Source organism: Macaca fascicularis, chromosome 14, assembly GCF_037993035.2.
Source record: "Macaca fascicularis isolate 582-1 chromosome 14, T2T-MFA8v1.1".
Classification (NCBI taxonomy): Eukaryota; Metazoa; Chordata; class Mammalia; order Primates; family Cercopithecidae; genus Macaca; species Macaca fascicularis.
The window spans coordinates 91,355,802-91,378,106 of NC_088388.1; the positions used below are offsets into that span (position 1 = coordinate 91,355,802).

The following is a 22,305-nucleotide window of genomic DNA, read 5'->3' on the forward strand; positions in this document are numbered from 1 at the left end:
CAAATCCGGTTTATGTCCCTGCATATTTTTGTGACGGTGTATAAAAATTTGAGGTTATACTGCATATAGCAAATTCTCCCCACCTGAAATGACACTTCTATTTAAAAGAGGCATTTAGCTGTAAGGTTCAGTAGGCAGAGAGAGGATTGACATGTATTGAGAATTGTCTGTATGTCTGGCAGTGGGCTAGAAGCATGCATTGTGCAAATGCTGCATTTCCCACTGGACTCTGATATCACAGGTATTTTAAGAAGGGTAGAGTGATAAGGATGGAACATCCAAAACACTTCTGAATAAAATAAGCTCTCAGCTGGATGTGGTGGTTCTCGCTTATTGTCACCGCTATTCAGGAGGTCAAGGCAGAAGGATTGCTTGAGCCTAGGAGTTGGAGGCTGTAGTGGACAGTGATTGCACTTATGAATAGCCACAGTCTGGACAACATGGCGAGACTCTGCAAAGAAAGAAAGGAAGGAAGGGAGGGAGGGAGGAAAAAAGGAAGGAAGGAAAGAAGCAAGGAAGGCAGGAAGGAGAAGAAACATAAACTCTCAATGATCTGAAGTGATAGAGGACAACAGCAGTGTGGGAACTTTAGCATGTGACCTCCCTGAGCCTTTTTGGTTTCCTGTAAGAGGGTGGGAGCTGGAAGGCAGAAATGAAGGGGAGGCCATGGAGGAGGGATGAGCTTTCTTCTTACTCCAAGTGCCACTCTCTTACCTTCTGCTTGGGGTGGGGGGTTTCTCTTGTGAGATTGCTGGGCAGGTCATCCGTCTTCTTTTTCAAGCGTTAAAATTTCTTTTCCTTAATATATAAGTAATTCAACTATTTGCTGAAAATTTGAAGAGTGTACATGAATATAAAGAAGAAAATTATAATCATACTCATGATCACATAACCCTGATATATAACCACAGTTTTCAATTTGAAGCAGAACCTCAGATGTTCTCCCTCTCTCTCTCTCTCTATATATATATACACATAATATATATATATATTATATAAATTTTCCTTCTCCAATTTCAATATATAATTTCATACCCTTTTATTTAATATGTTAGTGATCAGTTTTCCTAATTGAGCAATTAGACAATGATGGTCTCATGGGTAGAGATGGGTCTCAAGAAAAGGATCAGGCGGTCTCTTCTAGCCCCATAGCCATGGGAGACCCATGGTCAGAGCACATAGAAAAGGACTACAGGTCTGTTGATAGTAATAATATATCACAGCCTTGCTTTCATAAGGATCTTTTATTATTCAAAGGTACTCAGACCCTTACACTGCCACTAGGAGTAGATAAAGGAAGTTTTATATTACCCAGATTTGAGATGAGGAAAGGCAGTATTGGGCTAAAGCCACTCGTGTACAAATACACAAATGGATAGAGTTTCAGATTTCTAATGAGGTAGCTTTTCCAACACATTATTAAAACTGTCCGTTTCCTGTCATCTTAGTCATCTTGGGCTGCCATAACAAAATATCAAAGACTGGGTAACTTAAACAATGGTTATATTTTCTCACAGTTCTGGAGGCTGGACAAATCCCAGATCAAGGTTTTGGCCTATTTGGTTTCTGGTGAGGGCTCTCTTCCTGGCTTGCAGACAATTGCCTTCCTGCTTTGCCCTCAAATGGCTTTTCCTTGGTGCATGCATGCATGCAGAAAGAAAGAATTCTCTGGTGTGTTTCTTAAAAGGACACTAATCCTATCCAATCAGGCCCCACCCTTATAACCCCATTTAACCTTAATTACTTCCATAGAGACCTCATCTCCAAATATAGCCACACTGGGGATTAGGGTTTTGGCATATGAATTTGGGGGTGGAAGAGACACACACATTCAGTCCATACCACTTATCCAACAAACACTGCTAGGTGCCCACTTTTGTTGTACTGCTAAGGAGTCTAAGCTACAGAGATGAGCAATTGCCAGGTCATGCTACAGTGGAGATAAGTGTGGACCTATGTAGGACAAGCTAGAGAAGGTATCCCTTGGGAAGTGTTTGTGAGCCTTGAGAAGCAAGTATAGGTGTCATGCAGAAAAGAGGACAGCCATCAAGGGTTCATTCTATGTTGCTGTCTATTGCTAGCACAAAGAAAAAGATAGAACCTGATTTTGCCTTTTTTTTCTTATTTTGTTTTATTGAATATTATCATGCTGGATTATATGAGCCTTTGTAAACCATGCAGATCCTTCACTCCATCCCTCTTTTTGTTTGGAAAGGTGGAAATGAATAAATAAAATGAAATGTAGAATCTGGAGTCAGGTATTTGTCAGAATGTTAATTCCAGACATGCATTCCTCTCTGTTTCTCTCTTTCAAGTCTAGTCTTTTTAAAGACACAATTGAAAGATTTAGTAGTGCTTGTGTAATCTCTATCAATCCCTACTGATGTATCCTAGTGTAGTTTGCTTACTTTATTCACTGGCCATTGGCATGGTTTTTCCTTTCAAGGTCTTTCTGATCACCCCATCATGAGCAAACCTGAAATCTTAATTTGACTGCTAAGAAAAGGACATCAGAAAGCTGGAGGTTTTCTATAAAATGCATTTCTCCTGTCGTCATCTCATTTACTCATTCAGTTTACATTTACTGAGCATTTACTACTTGCCAGAAACTCTTCTACATGGAACTATTGGGTACAAGACAGAATAAGATAATTCTTTACCCTGGAATGCATGTAGGCTCATGTAGGGATGAAAAATACCATTCAATTCAGCCATAGACTTGGTTCACAGAGGCTGCCAAGAGCACTTATGGAAGAGGTTTCTAAGACTGCATTTAGAGTGACTTGGCCAGGAGTCTGTGTTGGATTATTGGGAGCCACCATGGGCCTTGGGCAGGGAGTTGAGGAAAAGAAAGTAGTGACTTGCAAATTGTGTATTTGCTGTCCTGAACTGTGCCGTGTCTGAATACAATTATTTCACCGAATTATGGATGCGGGCTCAAAAATGCATTATCTTCAGTGGGATAAAAAATCAGCCTCCTACAATGACCAGTTATCTTATATTTAAATTTTGTTAGAAATACATTTTAATCTTCTAGAAATTTTTTTTCTCCTTGGCTTTTCCTCTCTTTACTCCTTAGATTTTAAGTTACAGTTGAGAAATTGTTCTCTTCTTAAGGGAATGATCCATTGTCAACAGGGATTTATTAATGTATTTCAGCAAAAGCCTGGGATGAAGCCAGTTGCTTTGCTGACTATGGAAAGAAGGGACCTCAAACCCTTGACTTTTTCTTTTACACAACAATGCTCATTCTTGGATGCACAATAGAATCACCTTAGATGCTTTTTAAAAGCCCAGGACTCACCCTAAACTATGGAATTTCCAGGATGGGACCCAGACACCAGATTTCAATGTACAACCTTGGAGAACCACTGTCTGACCAGGGCACATGCAGCTGCCACTAGGTTTTGGTCAGTTGGATGGAGGGTCTGGCAGCTGTTCCGGTAATTGTGGAGACTGAAGATAAGACTAGAGGGAGGAGGCCACCTTACAGGTTTCCTCTGGCTCAGTGGTGTTTACTCTGGGCAAACTCAAGTTATACAGTTATGGTTGAGATATTCTTGTCCAACTCTGGGCCCGCAATCTTTATGCTTGCCCCAGGGTTAAAAATCTCAGAATTCCACTTCTAATTCCTACACAGTCTTTGGGAAGCAGTACACAGTTGTAGCTAAGAGTGCATGGTTAAGACCACAGGCTTTGGAGTTGGAAAATACTGAAGTCAAATCCTGATCAAATGTGTGGCCTTAAGCAAGTAACATAACAGTATCATGACTCAGCTTCCATCTCTGGGAAGTGGTGGAATAATACATGCATTTAAGGATTGTTAAAGGGCTAAACGAGACAATGTACACAAAGAGGAAACACTTCATTATACTAGGTATAAAGGGAGGGCTCCAGAAACATTGGCTGCCATGGTAGCCGCCAATGTGAGAATCAACCGTAGATATTAGGTCACTGCTGGTCATCCACCTGAGGAGTAGGAATCAAGTTCAAGAAGCTGCTAGTGGCCATGTGCATGTGAAGTTCAACTTGTTATGGCCTGTCTGTTTCATGGGTTTTTGACAATCAGTGGAATAAATGGATGAAATATTTAATAGATGTCTCAAAGCACGTGAAAAAGCTCAGCACGAAATGGAGCTGATCTCAGTGGTTAGCCTGCCTTTTCTATCTCATCCATGACCTCCCTGTTAGCGGATGGTGCCTGAAGCGATAGCCATTTCACATGATGCCTTAAATCATGGCAGTCCCTGTGCTCTAGCATTCCCCAGGCTCAGAACCTAGACAAGGGTACTGACTTTCTTCTTGGACTTGAAGGTACCTTTTGTGCCATTTAAACAACACAGTGATCCAGAACAGTGAGTACTAAGTGATCTCTAGATTTAATTTTAGTAATTAAAGCCTCTGTATGCATCCAATTATCCTTCAAATAAGCAACAAAATCAGGGCTTGACTTTTAGTTATTTTGCTTCTGCCTTACACTCTAGTAACAAGCAAAGCAATATATAAGACAAGGACAGGGGGCAACCGAAGAATTGGATGGTTCAGAGCCCTGGAATATTGTAGTTGATTATCAGGTTTAGTTCATCATTGGCAAAGTCCTTCTCTTTCATGAAGCTCTTCTTAAATTCCTGTTCTCCTCCAGCCAGCTTCAAGATCTTGTTTCCTCTGAATTTTCATAGTGTTTCATTGACTTTTTGGTGCCAATTTTTCTTTTATTAAAATTATTTATGCAAATATTTTACAAGCTCCTTATGGGGAAGGCCTTGTATTAGTTAGTTATGTATCACCCCTAGTATCTAACACTGAGCCTTGTACCTAGTAAGTATTTAACATTTGTCAACTAAATGAATACATACTTGGTAACAGTCACAAGAAAGAAATCCATACAATAAAAACTCACTATTATTCTGACAATCAAATAACAACTGTCATTTATTTTTCAGGTATTTATTGGTAACACTGATATTATGATCTTTTAAGACTCCTTTTAAGAATATTTTGATGCCCTAATCCATTCTCCAGACAAAACTCATGACCAAGAGCAGTAGAGAGCTTCCACCATTAATTTGCCCCTCCAAATCTATGACAATTTTGTAAGCCTGCATTTGCAAACATATTGTTTCTGTGTTGCCCTGGTTTCCAAGTGAGTGTAGTTATCATTTAGAATTCTCCCACCTGCTTCCAGATGTCAAAGGAGTGGGGGATTGCTCCTGAGAGCTCATCAATTCTGCTTCAGTGGACTCTGTGAGGATGCAGGATGGATAATTTTGCCTGTAAATTCTCTTTTTAAATCTTAAATTGTCCACAATCTGTGGCAACTTTTGTTTTATTTGAATATTTTGGGAAAGTGGGATGGCAGTAATTTGAAAGAGAAATTCCATCCAGCATTTACTGGACATAATAAACCAGCATTTGCCTGCCTGGTGGTAAGCTCTTTTTGGAAGAATAAGCTTGTTTCTGTGAGCACAACAAGGAAATGGGGGTGGTGAAGACATCCAGGATAAGACAAGTGGTGACTGACAGCCCAGCTGGTGGAGATGGGTAATTGGAAATTCATGGCACATAAATCTCCCAGTACTTATCTTGAAGCACAGGAAGAGAGTAGATCTGAGCAGGGGAACATTTAGCTCTTTCAAAGGGATCTAATAAGGTAGCAAATCTTTAAGTTCTTCATTTTAACTTTAATTAAATTATGGTTTTCTGTCTTGGAGAGATAAATGCATGTTGCTTAGGGAATGATTCTGTGCACAGAAAATGGAAATGTGCAGGACTATTGGAGAAGTTCTTTGTTTACACAGAATATACAATACGTTCCCATGGGTCCCATTCGTTTGGAGAGCAATTGTTTCTTTCTCTTGATGGGTTTCTGGTTTCCCCATGTACAGTGGCTTCTCCTTTATGTGTCTTAGCTTTCTAGTTTCCAAACTAGTGTTTAAAAAAATGAAGTGTTATTAGGTCATTATGAATTAACTTAAGGATAGCAGCATAAAGGAAGGGATGTTCTTCCTGTTTGTTGAAGTCTCATGCTTTCTGTGCTGGTTTGGGTCTTTGGTTCAGCATCTCTGAGTGGAAAGTCACCTTTCATTGTCTTCTTCATGATAACCCATCATATTAGTAAAGATGGTCATTAAACAACTTCTGATTTTTTTTTCCTCCAGGCCAGACAACCTCTTCAGCCTAAATAACTAAGAGTTTTCAATCTCAACAAAGTTGAATGTTTTGAACTTGTCAGCATGTGAGGGAGATTGGGACTGTCACTAAACCTGATAGATGGAGCTCCCTGGCTCCTTTCTGTAAGTTGGATGGACCTCCTAAAGGAATGGTTCTCTTTTTTCAGCCCAGCTTCCACTTCCTCTGCCTCATTGCTGTTGAAGTTCAGAACACTTATCTAATCTTAGTGCCCTGTGTGTGTGAAGATCTGTGTTGTTTCTGGTTGGCAAAATGTTTCATGTGTTGCAGTGCCAGAGTTCCTGCTGGTGAGCAGAGCTACACAGAAGAGGGGCAGCTCTCTGTGGCTTTGGAGCTTCCATAAGCATCATGCCTGACATCTGGCTGAGGTCTGGAAAGGGAGAAGAGATTAGAGGGTACAGCACAGTCCAGAGACAGAAGGAAAAGTACTTATAATGGTGGGGTACAGGATGGATTAATCAAACAGAACAAATGCATTGAGCTTTGGAAGTGCTGAGCACTTGTATTAGGCATCCTGGAAGTACCCAAGAAAGACAAGATTTGCTCCCTGATGACCTGGAGTCAGGAAATTCACATTATCATCTGAGCTCTTCCAAGAGCCAATCTAGTTACCTGGGTTGGACTAGATCTTAAAGGTAAGATGAAAGAGTTAGTCTAGATAATAGGTGCAGTAAAGACAAAGATGCCATAGACTTTCTTGCCCTTTCCAAAGGACATTAAGGCTGCTTTATGATTCTAACGTGTGCAGTATGAGTTTTCTCACACCATGCTCCTTGCTGTGCACAGAGGAGGAAGACAATAAATACACATGAATTGACTGATTCGATGTGGAGCAAGGTAACAACGGAGGGGTGGGTCACAGAGAATGGGTGAAGATTTTTATTTGACAATCGCAGCAGGAAACCTTTAGGAGAAGTGATTATGAAGCTTTTAAAACCATGTCTCATATCTTAAAAAGCACTGTAATTAATATATGTCTCTTCAGTGAAGGAAACAAAAAGCCATATCTTCATTTAAACAACATCAGTAGCAGCTGTCAGCACTACCAATATAGGTTTTGCAAAAGAAGCTTCCGGGTTCAATAGTAGGTTAAGTTCACTTTTGTCATCCTGAAGATTTGTTATGAATTGTAAAGCCTTCCATGGCCCCCATAGCTCCAGAGAGAAATCTACCTCTGCAGCAGGGCACATTCTAACTTTTACAAACTGACATTAACCTGTTTTTTCCTCCTCATCTCATACATTCAACAGACATTCACTAAATCTCTGTGCCAGGTATTGATGCTAGGTGCTCACGATTCCAAGTGAGTAAGTCTCCTGTTGTCAAAGAGTGCGCATCCTAACAATGGGGGGAATCATGAAATGAATTAACACAATTAAGTGCATATATGTTACAAGAGTAATTTCAACAGGGTACAGATGTAGGCCATAGACATGTCATGCACTTTCATGTCATTATTCCTTGGCTCATTATATTTCCTGTGCTCAAGATTTTGTTTTTACCTGGTCTTACAGCAAAGCACAGCCCTTCAATAAAGTTCATGCTCTGAGGTCACTTTTATGGGCTGTTTCCATTTATGTTCCTGTGAGAGTTTGGGTGTGCATTTATCATGTTATGGTGTCTGTGTTTTCTACTAGACCATAAGAACTTCAAAGTCAGGGGCTTTGTCTTACACACTTTTGTGACAAGTAGGTGCTCACTGAAACTTTACAGGAAGGCAGATAGGCTGTTATATCAGAGACTGTGATTACTGTTTCCTCTGTCTGGAATACTTTTTCCCCAGATCTTTTAATTAATGTCTTGCTTTCAGAGAGGCCTTCCGTAACAATCTTATCTAAAATAGACCCTTTTCTTTATATAAGTCTCTCTTGATCGCTTTGTCAAGGTGTGCTGTCTTCATAGCGTATGTCACTATGTGAAATTTCGTATTTGTTTTTGTCTGTTGCCACTAAATGCAAGCTCCCTAAGAGTGGAGATACTGTCTGTCTCATTCACTGCTGTATTAGCTGCAGCTAGAATAGCACATGACTCATAGTAAAAACCTTCAGTATATATTTGTCAAATACACGCATGACATTCAGTTTCTGGTGTTTCTGGTCTAATACACCTTTATATTATTTTTTAAAAATGAGCTCTCCACAGTTTTTCATAGTGTTTTCTCTCTCTGGGATTGTTTGGTTGTTCTGGTACCTTGAAGATAATGGCATCAGGGTGGCATTTAACTTCTTCCACATTTGGCTTGGTGCCACTGACCTTTCGTGGAATTTTTCTCAGCAGATGCTGTACAGAAAATGAGCTCTTTCTCAATTATGGGGGCCTGAGGCCTCTCCGCCTGTGCTTTTGGTGACCGGCAGCATGGGGTCAGACTTTGACTTCTGATCTCCTCTGTCTTTCTCAGCTGTTTGTCTTCATCTAGATAGTCAGCTGGCCTACACTCACATAGGGGTTACATTTGAAAGGGAAGAGAGTCCAGTTGGTTTTTCTCTTCTTTTCTTCATAATTGCTGACACTTCCAAATGTAGTAAGGACATGCAGTTGAAGGAAGAGAATAGATAGGTGGCAAAAAGGAGAGGGCACTACAGTGGGTAAGATTGTGATTGGGAAGTCCTAGAGCTTCCACCAATTGAGTGCAGAGGGCCCTGCTCATTGGGATGGAGGTGGCTGGGGCAGCATTTCTCTCTCTTCCTCTGTAGGATCTGCAGCCCCTTTCCATTAGGAGGGAGGGGGAGGGAACAGAATGCCTTATTTCTGGGCCCATAGCTCTCTGTCAACAAGTCACCTTTACACTTTGATTATCCTCTTCTATGTTATCTGGGGAATGGCAAATGGGGGCAGAGCCAGCTTTGCTAGATGACAAGTACAGCACCACTCTTTACTGAGGACACTTATACTCATTAGTCTCAGCTTTGGGGATCACAACAGCCAGTTACATTATTATTATTGTTCCTTTATTCCAAGTGAGCTTACAATTTGTTTCACAGTTATTCCAGGGGAGTAGAGGGTCTCAGTTATTGAAGGATCAGATGTCCAAACTAGATCATCTTGTATGCCTCATATTGGGTCTAGAGTTTTGTTGCTGTTGTTTGTTGTTTGTTTAGGTGAAACTGCAAGCAGAAGAATCCATACAATTCCTCACCTCTTTCCAAAGGGCTTTGGGGGGCCCTGAATCATTCAGTATACAACCTAAGTCTCCAAAATGTCCCAGAATTCTACTGGCATCATACTAATGAAAGGGCAAAGGGTTAACTCCTGAAACTCTGCTTCAGGGATGAAAATGTATATGCATACATGCATGCAAATACACACACACACTCACACATGTACACTCACATTGTAAATATGTATATACATACTCATGGTTATGGTATATGACCTACTCCACCATAAGGAGCACATGGTTGCCTTGTTTTGATTGGAAATTATTAGCGTAGGTGGTAGAAATGGCCTAAGAAAGGATGTAAAGTATTTCTTTGTAAAGTTTTAAAATACTACTAGGTAATAATATTCAAACTTCCTGGTGGTTTTACATTACAGAAACTGAAGTTCTAAGGAAAACATAGGCTTTTTTTTTTCTTCTGTAGCATGGCTATATAATGAGCTAGACTAGCATTTAGTCAGCTGAAAAACTGGCAGTTTATTGTGGTGATATAAATTGTAATTATCTACCTAACCTTTTCTCATGTTAAGCTTGCTATTCAAAAGGTTATTTTATTTCCTAAGTGTTTTTTTTCTTTCAGCCTTGGTACCGTTTATTTGTATATTAAGTTTAATTTAGGGAAAAGAAGAAAAAAATTGCTAAAACCCACTGGTAGAAATCACCCCTTTGTGGAATATTATGTAACCTCTATAGTGGCATAGAAGGCGATGCATTTGCAAACAGTCTCTGCATTTATAAACATTTTTTTTTTCATACTGGCAGAAAGATCCAAACAGAACTCATAGACCTACTTTGAATGAGAAATATTCTCAATTTGGAATTACTATAATCACTGTTTTTATTAATCATTTAACAATTGTATGGTGTTGATTAATTTTCTGGTAGTGTTATGTTAATAAGATTTCAAGGAAGGGAAAGAAGTCATTTCATGTATGTGGGTTTAGTTTAATTTTATTCACCAAAATGGTATTTACTTAATAACAACTGTGGAAATAAGCACAGATTCAGGCTTTGTCATCTTCTATTTTAGTGCATAGCTAATGAACAGAGCGGGTGCCTGTGGAAAAATAGGTTGGAGCACTATTCAGGGTATGAGTCACAGGGGCCTGCTCCGACCTCATTAGAGTTTTTGCGGTGTGAATCAAAGATGTTTAGCATCTACCGAAGTAGATTCTAAATAGTGATGTTTGGTTGATACAATTAATGAGGAGGGTTGAAAGCCTCTGTACAATTTTACAGTTTTAAATCTGTGCTGATTCATAAACTCAAATAAGGAAAACTTTTAAGTGGAAACCATTTTCCCAAATAATTTATTTTTAAATTTGGAGGTACCATTTAGGATCGCTTTATTGGCACTAGTTTTCAAATTTTGTCACATTGCTTCTCTTCCATTTCCCCTCTATTGCACAGTGATAAGCATTATTTTCTCATTTGTCAGGAAGGAAATTCCCATCACACTATCTAGCAGCCCTTGAGGCTGTGAATGTCTTACAATTTTAGAAGGTTCAGATCAGAGATCATACAGTTTCTGACTCTTAAAAGTACAACCTAGATATGTAACACGTTGAAAGACTGACTAATCCAGTCTTGATCACTTAAGGATTTGAAGAGTCGAGTCCTACACTTTCAACCAAGTGGCAGACATTGCTTCAGTATTTAGCTCTTCATGAGTCTAGAAGGTCTTTGAGATTCTGGCCATAAAAATGAACTTAAGAGCAATAAATATGTTGTTGTAGCTTAGAGTTCCAGGAGCACAGTTTAGGTGCTGAACTATCTTTTAAATTTTTCCCTTTGTGAAATATTTGTGTCTTGGGATGTCTAGTCAAAGGAACAATGGTGTTATAAAAGAGATGGGTTAGATTCACCTCACCACCTGATCATTTCATTTTGGATGAAAATTTAACAGCTGATATTGTAAACCTTGAGAAAGTGTTGACTGCCTATTCAAGTGTAGTTTAGAGGGTTTTAGATTCCAATAGTAAGTAATAAGTGTAGAACCCTGTTTTAACAATTGTGTGTGGTTATAAAAAGATTTCAGTTGAGGGCCCATGAGATTTGACAACATATTCTGTTTGATATTTTAGTGGTTTGAGAAAGGATTTTTAGAATATGTATCTGGAAAGTAAGGAAACGATGTAATGCAGTTTTCAATCTACTGTGTAACCTTTCCATTACAAGACTTTCCCTCTTAATCCTGTCCAGTGGATTTCTGGTCCTCTGAGGAGTGTGCCTCAGTACACCTCTCCATGGATGCTTAGGAAGAGCTTTAGGTGGCTCCTTTGTGGCCTCCAGCTTTCATTCTCCGTAATGCATCAGAGTTCCTCCTGGGTCTGCATCTTACTTCCTGGAGTGGTTTCTCTGGGAAGCAATTGACTCAATGTTTTTCTTCTTAGTCTTCCCCTTGCTCTTTATGGCAGGGTCTGATTCATATAGGTATAAACATCAGAGCTAGCATCTGCTTTACAGTTTCAGGAAGGGATAATTGATGAAGACTTGTCCATTAGTTGGGAGTTGGGAGAGCCCCTGTTTTCATAGCAGTGTGGTCATCTCCTCTGGAATGAATACCCATCCTTCCTCTCACAGAATCTCCTCTTGCTTGAGTTTATTTGCATTCATGTGGTTTGCATGACAAATTTTGGTCTAATGGCTTATACTCAAACCACCTCTGCAGTTGTCTGTCAGTTGTTTGTAGATGTGAAGAGGCAAAAATGACTGGTCTGTGGGTCCTGTGCTAACTGGAAGGTCATTATTTGATGAGTGAAAGTTAGGAGGACAGCTTACACCTAGAACTCACAGAAACTAGATCCTGCATTGACTTGGAGGAGGTGAGGTGAGACAGGGCACAAATGAAGCACTGGCATGGGGACCAAGAATAAATGGGGAGCTGGTGGTAAGTGGGTTTGAGGTCTGGATTGTGGACCATCCTATGGGTGCTTTTGGCAGGGACAGGTGCATCATGCTGGGTGGGGATGATCCTTTAAATGGGTCAGACCAACCCAGGCATGAGAACTAATGCCTGAATTCTTTGTGAATTCAATTCTGGACCAGAACAAGGACATAAATGGGACCTGCTGGATATGTCTCCTTAATAGACATTTGTAAGAAAAGTCACCCATTTGCTTCCAAGTTCTCTCATTATAAGCCATAGTTGCTATTGGGAAGCTGATGCCATTTCTCAGCCCTCTCTTTGTTTCTGCCCTCCCCTTTGTTGCAGTGGATCTGCTGAAGAATCTTGAAATGCCAGCAGAAGGTTGAAAGGGAAGACCTTGGAGTTTTCACATTTTCAAAAAATAGGTGGCACTGAGAGGTCTTATTTTATAGATAAATCAGCTATATTGGTTTCAGAGTAATTCATTTTTCATAGTTTTTTCTTTTAAAAGTCCCTCTTCTAGAAGGGACACACCCTCCTTACAGTAGAATTCTAGTTAATAAATGGAGAAGGAAGAATGGGAAATAGAAAAACACCATTTGGTAAACAGCACAGCAATAATTGTTGCAAGCAAGAATCATCAATGGATGCTGAAAATAGGCGAAAAGTATGGTGTAACAGGATATTTACTTAGTCCCAAAGTATCGCCCCACAAGAAATTTATAAACCAGAAGGAGAAAATAGTGGTTTTAAGGTGGAAAACCTAGCAAACACCAACTTAAACAAGTGATCAAAGTTAGTATCATCAGCACTAATACATATCAATATTGTGTACCTCTTGATGCGATACAGGTGAAATAATATCACTTCTATGGTATTCTTTCCCAAAATGCACACCACAAACTAACAGTGACGTGACATCAGATAAACCCAAATAGAAAGTCAGTCTGCAAAATGGCTAGCTAGTACTCTTCAAATGTCAAGATCACGAAAGACTCTAAAGAAAGACTAAGGAAATGTCCCGGATTGGAGACTGAGTAGAAATGGCATCTAAATTCAGTGTGAGTTCCTGAATTGAATTCTAGACCAGCAGAAGGACATAAATGGAACAATTGGTTAAATGGAGTCGTCTGTTAACTAGTTAAGACTATAGTATCATTGTTAATTTCCTCTCATTGTTATGTAGTTACGTGAAACATTAATATCTGGAAAAGCTGAGTAAAGGGTATATGGAAACTCTTGGAACAAATTTTTTACCTTTCAATATTTTTTGTAAATCTGAAATTATTTTTAAAAAGCAAATGTCTTTTTAGGAGATATTATGCTTTATTGAATAATGGATTCATTAACTCCCTCATGCCCTTTGTATAGCTAGTTACCCTTCTAAGAAAATGAAAGCCTGTGATAGATTTCCTTTTGCTGTTATCATTTTACTTCAATATTTAGACTAAATGTTTTTAGCTTCTCTAGGTGACTATCTCCTCCCATTACTACCAATGAGAAAATATATGCACAACTCTACTATGGAATACTGGGGGTGCTCTTAGTTGAGTCCATAGTGGTGCTCTTACTAGAGTCCCAGTGAAAGTAAAGGCGTATTCACTGTAAAGTTATTGTAGCTTCAGTTTTAGTACCCTTCCCCCCATGAGCCTCTTCCAAGTCTCTCCACTATATACATATACACACACACACACACACACACACACACATACATATACACACCCATATACATATATATACACACACATATATATACCTTGCTCTGTTGCCCTTGCACTGCTGGAAGGCAGTGGTGTGGTCATAGCTCACTGCATCTTCAGATTCCTAGGCTTAAGTGATCCTCCCTCCTTAGCCTCCTGAGTAGCTGGGACTACAGACATGTGCCAACATGTCTGGCTATTTTTTTTTTTTTAATTTTGTTTTTAGTAGAGTCAATTTCTCTGTGTTGCCCAGGCTGATCTCCAACTCCTGGACTCTAGTTATACTCCAACCTCAGCCTCCCAAGATGCTGAGATTACAGATATGAGCCACTGTGCCTGGCTTTCCACTTAAGTTTGAATTCATAATGTTATATACTTAAAGAGAGTCCTCCACATGGAATCAGCTTCAGGCATCCCCCCACCTGGATCTGTTCCTGCTTAATGGGAATACTTTGCCTGAGGCAGTTCCATACAAGATAACACAGCCCGTTTACATCCTGGCTCATTTTCAAAACAGCACAGAAGAAAACAACATCATCTTGAAGCTGGAATAGAATATTTCAAAAGTTTTCCTTTGTTTAATTTGGCTCACTACCTGGCTAGGCAGAAATGCAATCCAATGAAACAAAAGTACATGGAAATGGAAAGCATTCTTGTATGCAGACTGAAATCGAGCACATTTAGTCAGAAGATCAGATTTGCCTCATCCACAAAGATCACTGTCCAGAGGAATACCCTTTGGTTACATGGAAGCGTCATTGCTTAGACTTTGCCTTGAAGCTGCAGCTGTAAACAGCATCTAATACTTGCAACCAGTGCTCCCAGCCCCTGCCACCACTTCATCCCGCTTCATTGTATCTCTCAGATAAGCTCACAGCCCAAGGTTCTTCAACCTTGTACAAGACCTCACAAGAAGAGGCAAATTTTGCATATGTAGAAATCTGTGTTAAATAAAATACAGGATCAAGCCAAGGAGCCTGAAATTTGGAGTTGGTGCTGACGGCCCCTCATTCCTGTCACTTACTAACTTTATTTCCCTCCTCAGCTTTTGTCATTGCCTAAAAATTCTTTAAACACAGGTTTTCATATGCTGTGATTTAACTATTTAAAACCTTTAGTACCACATGGGAATTAGTAATCTCCTTCTTTATGAACATTTTTATTGAGCTTATTCTTATGGAAATTTGATCTTCAGTAATTTTATCAGAGGGATTTTTTTTTTTCTTTTAACCAGACGTAAACCTATCTCTAGTAGCCCTGAACTTAACAGCAACATTTTCTCCTGGTCACACACTTCTGAAATTGGAGGATTAGTAGTACAATATAAGAAACATGGCACTCACTTTGAAGTTGCCTTCTAGGTTTTCACAGGAGTGTGTGTGTGTGTGTGTGCACGCGCACGCATGTGCCATATGAATGCATGTGCTTTTTTGGAAAGTTTTATTGCCATCTCTTTCTTTCACAGGTTGGTTGAGTATCTGTGTTTTCAGAGTAAGCAGAGAACAGAATGTAGAAGTAGTTTGAAATTACAAATTAAACTAGTTGCACTAGGAATAAAATATTAGCGAATGAAGAGTTTGTTGGGAAAGCCTCACATGAGAATGGTTTCATTTTTTAGTTAATGAACTGCTGAAATATACCAATATTGCTTTGGCTGTTGTTTTATCTCTGGGCTATGAAGAAAACCAATTGTTTGATTGTGAAATGAAATCAAAACCCGAGAAAAAACACTATTTTTAAGGAAGACTTACTATGAAAGTTATTGTGAGAACTAAGTCCTGTTTATATGAAAGTTATTGTGAGAACTAAGTCCTGTTTACCACAGAAGGTTAGTTAAAATGTATATGAGTCAATCATTTGCCAAAACACTAGAATTGTGTTATGAAGAACCTAACAATCATTAGAGCCCCTTGTGAGTTAAGCCCAGAAAACCTCACGTGTAGAACAGCCCTCTGGACACCAAATACCTGAGGATATAGAAGAGATTATTTCATTGACTTCAAAACTTTATTAGATCTAAGGTTCCTAAACACGTTCAGCCAAGTCATGCCCTCTGTATCCTTTCTTAATGTCTGAAATGTGTGTGGCTCCCCCGCCCTACCCTCCCAATTTGGCTGTCAGTCTACAAAGGAAATAAAAAAAATAGCAGACCCAGTTTCCAGGCTGTTTTGTTTTACGGAGATGCTAAAAGGCAGCTTATTTCATATTGATCATACCAGGGAACTAGCCAAGTATGGTGTTAATTGGGTCCTCTGGAATTCTACGCCCCGGGGACCAAAAGCTTTCTAGCAAGGAGGGGAATAAACCCACAGGCTGCATAAAAATGAAATCCAGGAGCCCACCATGTCCCGATTGCTGATTACTGGTGATTTGGCCAGCTCGTTTTGTATCCAGTTGCTTATTTCAATTAGCTTGTTTTGTGTTATGTTTCCCCACACCCCCCTTTCCTGCAAAGCTGTGAAGCCTTGTTTTGAAAACTGCTGCCCCAGAGTGCACCGGCTTGGCGGTCCTGTCCTCATTGTTCTAATGCTCATTCCATATGTGGGTCACATCCTAGTGCTCTCCCCCCAGCCCTCCCCCTCACTTCTCCAGCCATCTCTCCTTCCCTTCCCTGTCCATACATTGGTGCTTGCACTCTCGCGCTCTTTTACACTCACTCATGCACACACACACACACACACACACACACACACACACACACACACACTTTTCTCCTAAGAGGCACAGGTAGGGCAGATTCTTTCAGGAGCTTGCAAGCAGGATCATTCAAACTTAAAACGCTGGTTGCTGTGCATTTAGTTTATGGCAAATACTTCACCTTCAGGAAAGTAATTATTCTGCTCCTCTCCCTGTTTCTTTCCCACCCTTTGCCCTTTTCTCCTCTCTTCTTCAGGACAAAGGTTTTTAAGAAACTGAGATTGCCACTTCGTGAGGCCCTTCTTGTTACCCTGGTAGCTGGTATCTCAGACAGTGAATGAAGGATGGATCAGACAGGCTGGAGTTTTGATGCACAGTTCTTTGGGTACTGCAGGAGGAGCCCACTGAGAAATGTGCATGGCGGGCATGCCTGCTGAGTTTATTATGCTGGTTATCTGTCACTTATTCTGACTAAAAGGTAAGGGCTTCTGTAATTTGTTGCTTCAAAGAATTGGTACATTGTTCTCTTTCTAAGGCTTCCAACTAATTGGCTCTTGAGGGAAGATTGGAATGAGAGTTAGTGCTCAACTTCTGTAGCTTATCCTGTTAGATCTCTGTTTTGTTTTTTTTTTTAATTTGTGAAGGAAAAATAATCTTGGCAATTTTATGACTATTGGTGGACTGTCTATTCACTTGTTTTCAAAGAAAAACAATAAAAACCACCCTTTGATTCATGATGTTTATTTTAATTTAAAACTTTTCATGGACCAGTAAAGAAATGTAGTGTATGTGTAGTCAACATTTTCAATGATTTCTGTAAACTTTGGGAATAGGAGTTGTGATCTTATCCCAAGATAAGAATATTTTACTTTAACAGATTGCATTTTTACCGATTGAAAATTACAGTGCATTTTAGTAATCAGAGTGAGGAAAGTTAGAGACTATTTAAATGAAGTACAATAGTAACATTTACATTAATTGGTCAGTTACTGTAGTGTGGGTATACACATATCGATAAATATACATTACTAATTATACTTCTTGTTTTCTGTATGCTTAGAGGAAAATTTTGTGTCTGTGCAGAATTGAAATATGAACTGAACCACAGGCAAAAGAATCTTAGTAATAAGAATTTTAGCAAAAGAATCTTAGCAGTAAGTACTTAGAAAATTATATAGATATTTTTATTTGTATAAGTTTAAGAGACACAAGTGTAGTTTTGTAACATGGATATAATGTGTATTGATGAACTGTGGGCTTTTAGTGTATTCATTACCTGAATACACTTTTCATTACCTGAAAAGTATGTGTGTGTGTATATGTGTGTGTGTGTGTGTATATGTATGTATATGTATATACATGTATATATACATACAAGTTACTGTAGTTGACAGGTAACACATGACCTGAAAATAACCTTTTTAAAGTTTTCACAACAATATTTATCTGACATGCTAAGCACTTTTTCTGTATCATGATGAGTAGTTTCATGGATAAGTTTAGGTAATAGTTATTGGAAATAATCTGGTGCCACCAAGCAACTGTCTTGCAAGAGCCAGAGATTTTTTGAGTGTAGGGCACAACCAGATTTTTTTCTATTCTTTTTATTTTTTTTAAATTTTTATTTAAAATATTTTGAGATGGAATCTCTGTCACATATGTGTATGTGTGTGTATGTTCACACACACACGCACACACACATAAATATATACGTATCTTAAGGTTATGGTTTTAATCTGTCCTATTTAAAGTAATTACAACTAGACTTTCAGCTGCTTGTTATCGCTGGGAAAAATGTACCTTTGGTTAAGAAACATTTCAAAAACAGATTGCCCATCACTATGGAATTTATGCAGTTGGAAACCAACTGAGCTTTATTGAAAAAAATGATTACGTCTTATTTTCTTAAGCACTAGTGATTTACAAGGACCCTTTTGTAGTAGCATAGGATGTATTTTATTGAGGATGGAGATCCCTTTAATGATATTTTCTTTATGGCTGTTGTGCAAGGTTTGTGATGTGTGTTGCAATCTATCTATATTTATCACTCTGTCTCATGAGCCATAAATGAAGGAAAGGTATATGTTGGGATACCCAATTTAAGTCACCTTATTTTATTTATTATGTTATAGAATTTGCTCCAAAGAGCATATGGGAAATGTTTTCTTCAAAAGGACATATTGATGCATCCACTTAAACAACCTAGGGATATCAGCAAAACAAATTGGGTTTCTTTCGTGGTAGACTTTGAGAAGAGACAAGAAGCAATCCAGGTGAAAGGAGGGTGACAGGAGGACGCTATCAGTAAAAGAGAAGACTGTTATTTTCTTGACCTTGGCTCAAAGGTTTCTGTCAAGACTGCTGGAGATTGAATAGGTAGAGTAGGGCCCAGATTTAAAGTTGGTGTCTCTCCCACACCTAACCCTCATCCCAGTCCCTCACTGTCCAGTATCTTTGTCATTCAGTCCCCTTGGTTTAATGTATCAGCAGGAGGGCTTTACCTTCTTTTCAAAATCAAAAGGAGATGGCACAGCATGGCTCATACCCATGAAAACCTTAAACGTTTCCCCTTCTACGTTTTATCCCAATCATCTGCATTGAGTAAAAATAGCAAGAAAAAAAAAGCAAACAAACAGATATTTCGCCTTTATAATCGATTTTTCTTCTCTTCTAAGTTTTTGAACTTTGTTACCTTTCTAAAATGTTAACTGTATATATCCCGTACATAAAGTATAACAGTCTTAGGATACCTTTTGAGGTACAAAATCAGTGACTCTCAACCTGGGCATATTCAAAAGATTCCCTTAGTGGAGTGTTTGAATAATGCAGGCTCCAGCTACTGCCTACAGGAATTTGTGATTCTGGAGTCTACATTAGTGCTTGGTACATGGGAGTTGTTTAGTAATATTCACAGAATGTTACACAGTGAAAAGTTTTCACAGTAGTCTGACAGGACACAGTGGATAAGTGCATTGCAAAATCTTTTCTACTTCCTCTTTAGTTGAATTTGGAGAAAGGAAATTCTCTCCCTCTATGCTTCCTACGTGTATATTAAGGAAGATGGGGCTTCTATTTGTTTTGTGTGGTGCAAAATGATTAGTGGGCTCTATTAGCCTTTCAAGGGTGATTCATCTACTTTCAGTAACACTAGTAACAGCCGTCCTAGAAATTACTGTGAACATTAGTCCTGGGGCTCTCATGAACCTCAAAGTGATAAATGGAGAGAACACAGAAAATTGAAAACATTCTCTTTTTGTGTGTATATTTTAGGTGTATCTTGTCACTTGAGCCAGTAGGAGTGTGCTTCTTGGATAATAATATGGGTTTCCCAAACAACTTTTTTTTTTTTTTTTTTTTTTTTTTTTTGAGACGGAGTCTCGCTCTGTCGCCCAGGCTGGAGTGCAGTGGCCGGATCTCAGCTCACTGCAAGCTCCACCTCCTGGGTTTATGCCATTCTCCTGCCTCAGCCTCCCGAGTAGCTGGGACTACAGGCGCCTGCCACCTCGCCTGGCTAGTTTTTTGTATTTTTTAGTAGAGACGGGGTTTCACCATGTTAGCCAGGATGGTCTCCATCTCCTGACCTCGTGATCCACCTGTCTCGGCCTCCCAAAGTGCTGGGATTACAGGCTTGAGCCACCACGCCCGGCCTCAAACAACTCTTAAAGCATCTAGATCCATACATATCAGATACAAAACCATATCCATGGACCTGGAACTGGGCTGTGACCTAAGTGCTTGTTTTTCCCATCAAAACAACTCTTCTTTGGAACCTTCGCTAGTTTAGACTGCGTCTTGAAAATTTGTTAGTGTACCTGAAGCTATAGGGGCAAATTCTGGTGAAAACAAAACAAAACAAAACTCAAACAACATGCTAATATCTTAATATTATCTGTAATATGAGGACTTGAATTATGATAGCTGTTCTTTAAGTACTTCCAAGCTTTCTAATCTCTAAATTGTAATCTTTATAACTATAATCAATTCTTATTAAAGTCAGTTCTGCTATCACACTTGTTTTGAAAAGGCAAATTTGTTCCAAAGCAATTGATATACTCAAGACAAGCATAAAACAAATGCTGTATTTGCTTATGTATGATTTTCTCCCAGTAAAACACTAGGTGAATGCGGAAACTGTAGCCAGTTGAATGCCACATAGGAAAACCAAAAATGCACCCGTGTTTTGGGAGCCCCACCCATCTACATCCGGGACTACCAACTTTCTGTCTGATTTCAGAACACCCTTCTTCCACCACTTCACAATAACCCACAAACCTCATCCCTTAACCACATTTACTTCCACAGCAAATTCCAGTTTTTTTATATGATAATGTGCCATGTTTATTGTTGTATTTACATATTTCTCAACAGTTTAACACATGTAAAACTGTGCTACAATTTTTATTACATTTCTGATTCTTTTTAACGTGTTACTGACAATATTTTTGATTGTTGTACCTCAAACTCATTTTTTGTTTTGTTTTGTTTTGTTTTGTTTTGTTTTGTTTTGAGACAGAGTCTCACTCTGTCGCCCAGGCTGGAGTGCAGTGGCGCAATCTCGGCTCACTGCGACCTCCACCTCCCAGCTTCAAGCAATTCTCCTGCCTCAGGTTCCTGAGTAGCTTGGATTACAGGTATGCATCACCATGTTCAGCTAATTTTTGTATTTTTAGTAGAGACAGGGTTTCACCATGTTGGTCAGGCTGGTCTCGAACTCCTGACCTCGTGATCTGCCTGCCTCAGCCTCCCAAAGTGCTTGGATGACAGGCGTGGGCCACCGCACATGACCTCAAACCTTATTTTTCCAGTAAGTCACTTGGTTTTTGTTGTGAGATTTTGCAGAGCACAAAGAACTGACTGTATGGATTTTGGTATGATAAAATTCTCAGAGGCTAAGTGCCAAGGATATTTTGCATGCTCTAGCATTGTTTGTTATGAATGTGGTCAGCTTAGCCTATTTTCCCCTACTGTGTATTTTTTCAATGACTCTGTAGAACTGCCTCAGAAAAACCATTTTTCAAACCTTCAAACTTCAGGGAAACTTGTGTGACAGTCTCAAAAGTGAAGACTACAAAAAGATAATCGATTAGATACTTGGTCCAATCCTAGGAATGAAGTTTTGTGGTTTTAGCTAATTGATAATTAAGGTCATTGGATCATTTGATTTTTAACAGATTCTAAGGTTCAGATGAGAACATGGAGATATACTTCTTCAGGTATGCAACTTAAACAAATACAAATTTGATAAATTTTATATTTGTAAAAAAAATATGAAGCCCCTCATTGCATGAAACAAGGAAAATGCTGGACTGGTTTGGTAGAAGGGAAAAAGAATTTTAATCTTCTGAACCAGTAGAGGGTAGGTGTATACTGTAGGCTTTTTTGTTTGCTTTTAGTATCTGCTTGTTATGGGTCTGGAAATTGGAGTTTGGGTTTTTGTTTCTGATTCTCCTCAGGGTTCTGACTTTTGGCCACAAGCAGTTACAGGCTGCCAGTACTCTGAGTATCCTCTTGCCACTTCCTGCCGGGCTAATGTTTATTTCACCACTGAACTTGCCTTCCAGAACCTTGCAGAAATTCTCCAGGGAACTGAATGTCACAAGACCTGAGTTTGAAGCCAGAATTGGGACCCTGGAGTTGTCCTAAGGCTCGTTTTTAGCTGTGTTATCTTGCAAACTACAGGGCCAAGCTTTTTTACCCTCAGTTGCCAAATGGAGATCTCCTCCCACTCCTTCACTAGAACTTTTCCTTTTAAA

General features: G+C 39.2%; 1 protein-coding gene across 9 annotated transcripts in view; it reads left to right on the forward strand.

Moving 5' to 3' along the window:
• Positions 1-22,305, forward strand: part of FAT3 (FAT atypical cadherin 3) — a 687,971-nt gene that overhangs the window by 74,853 nt on the left and 590,813 nt on the right. The window contains exon 1 of one of the 9 annotated variants that reach the window (XM_065528847.2): positions 16,881-17,030. The exons of the other annotated variants lie outside the window; for them this stretch is intronic. The gene's annotated coding sequence lies outside the window, so the exon portion shown is untranslated. Of the gene's footprint in view, positions 1-16,880; positions 17,031-22,305 lie in introns of those variants that run through there. 9 annotated transcript variants of the gene reach the window in all.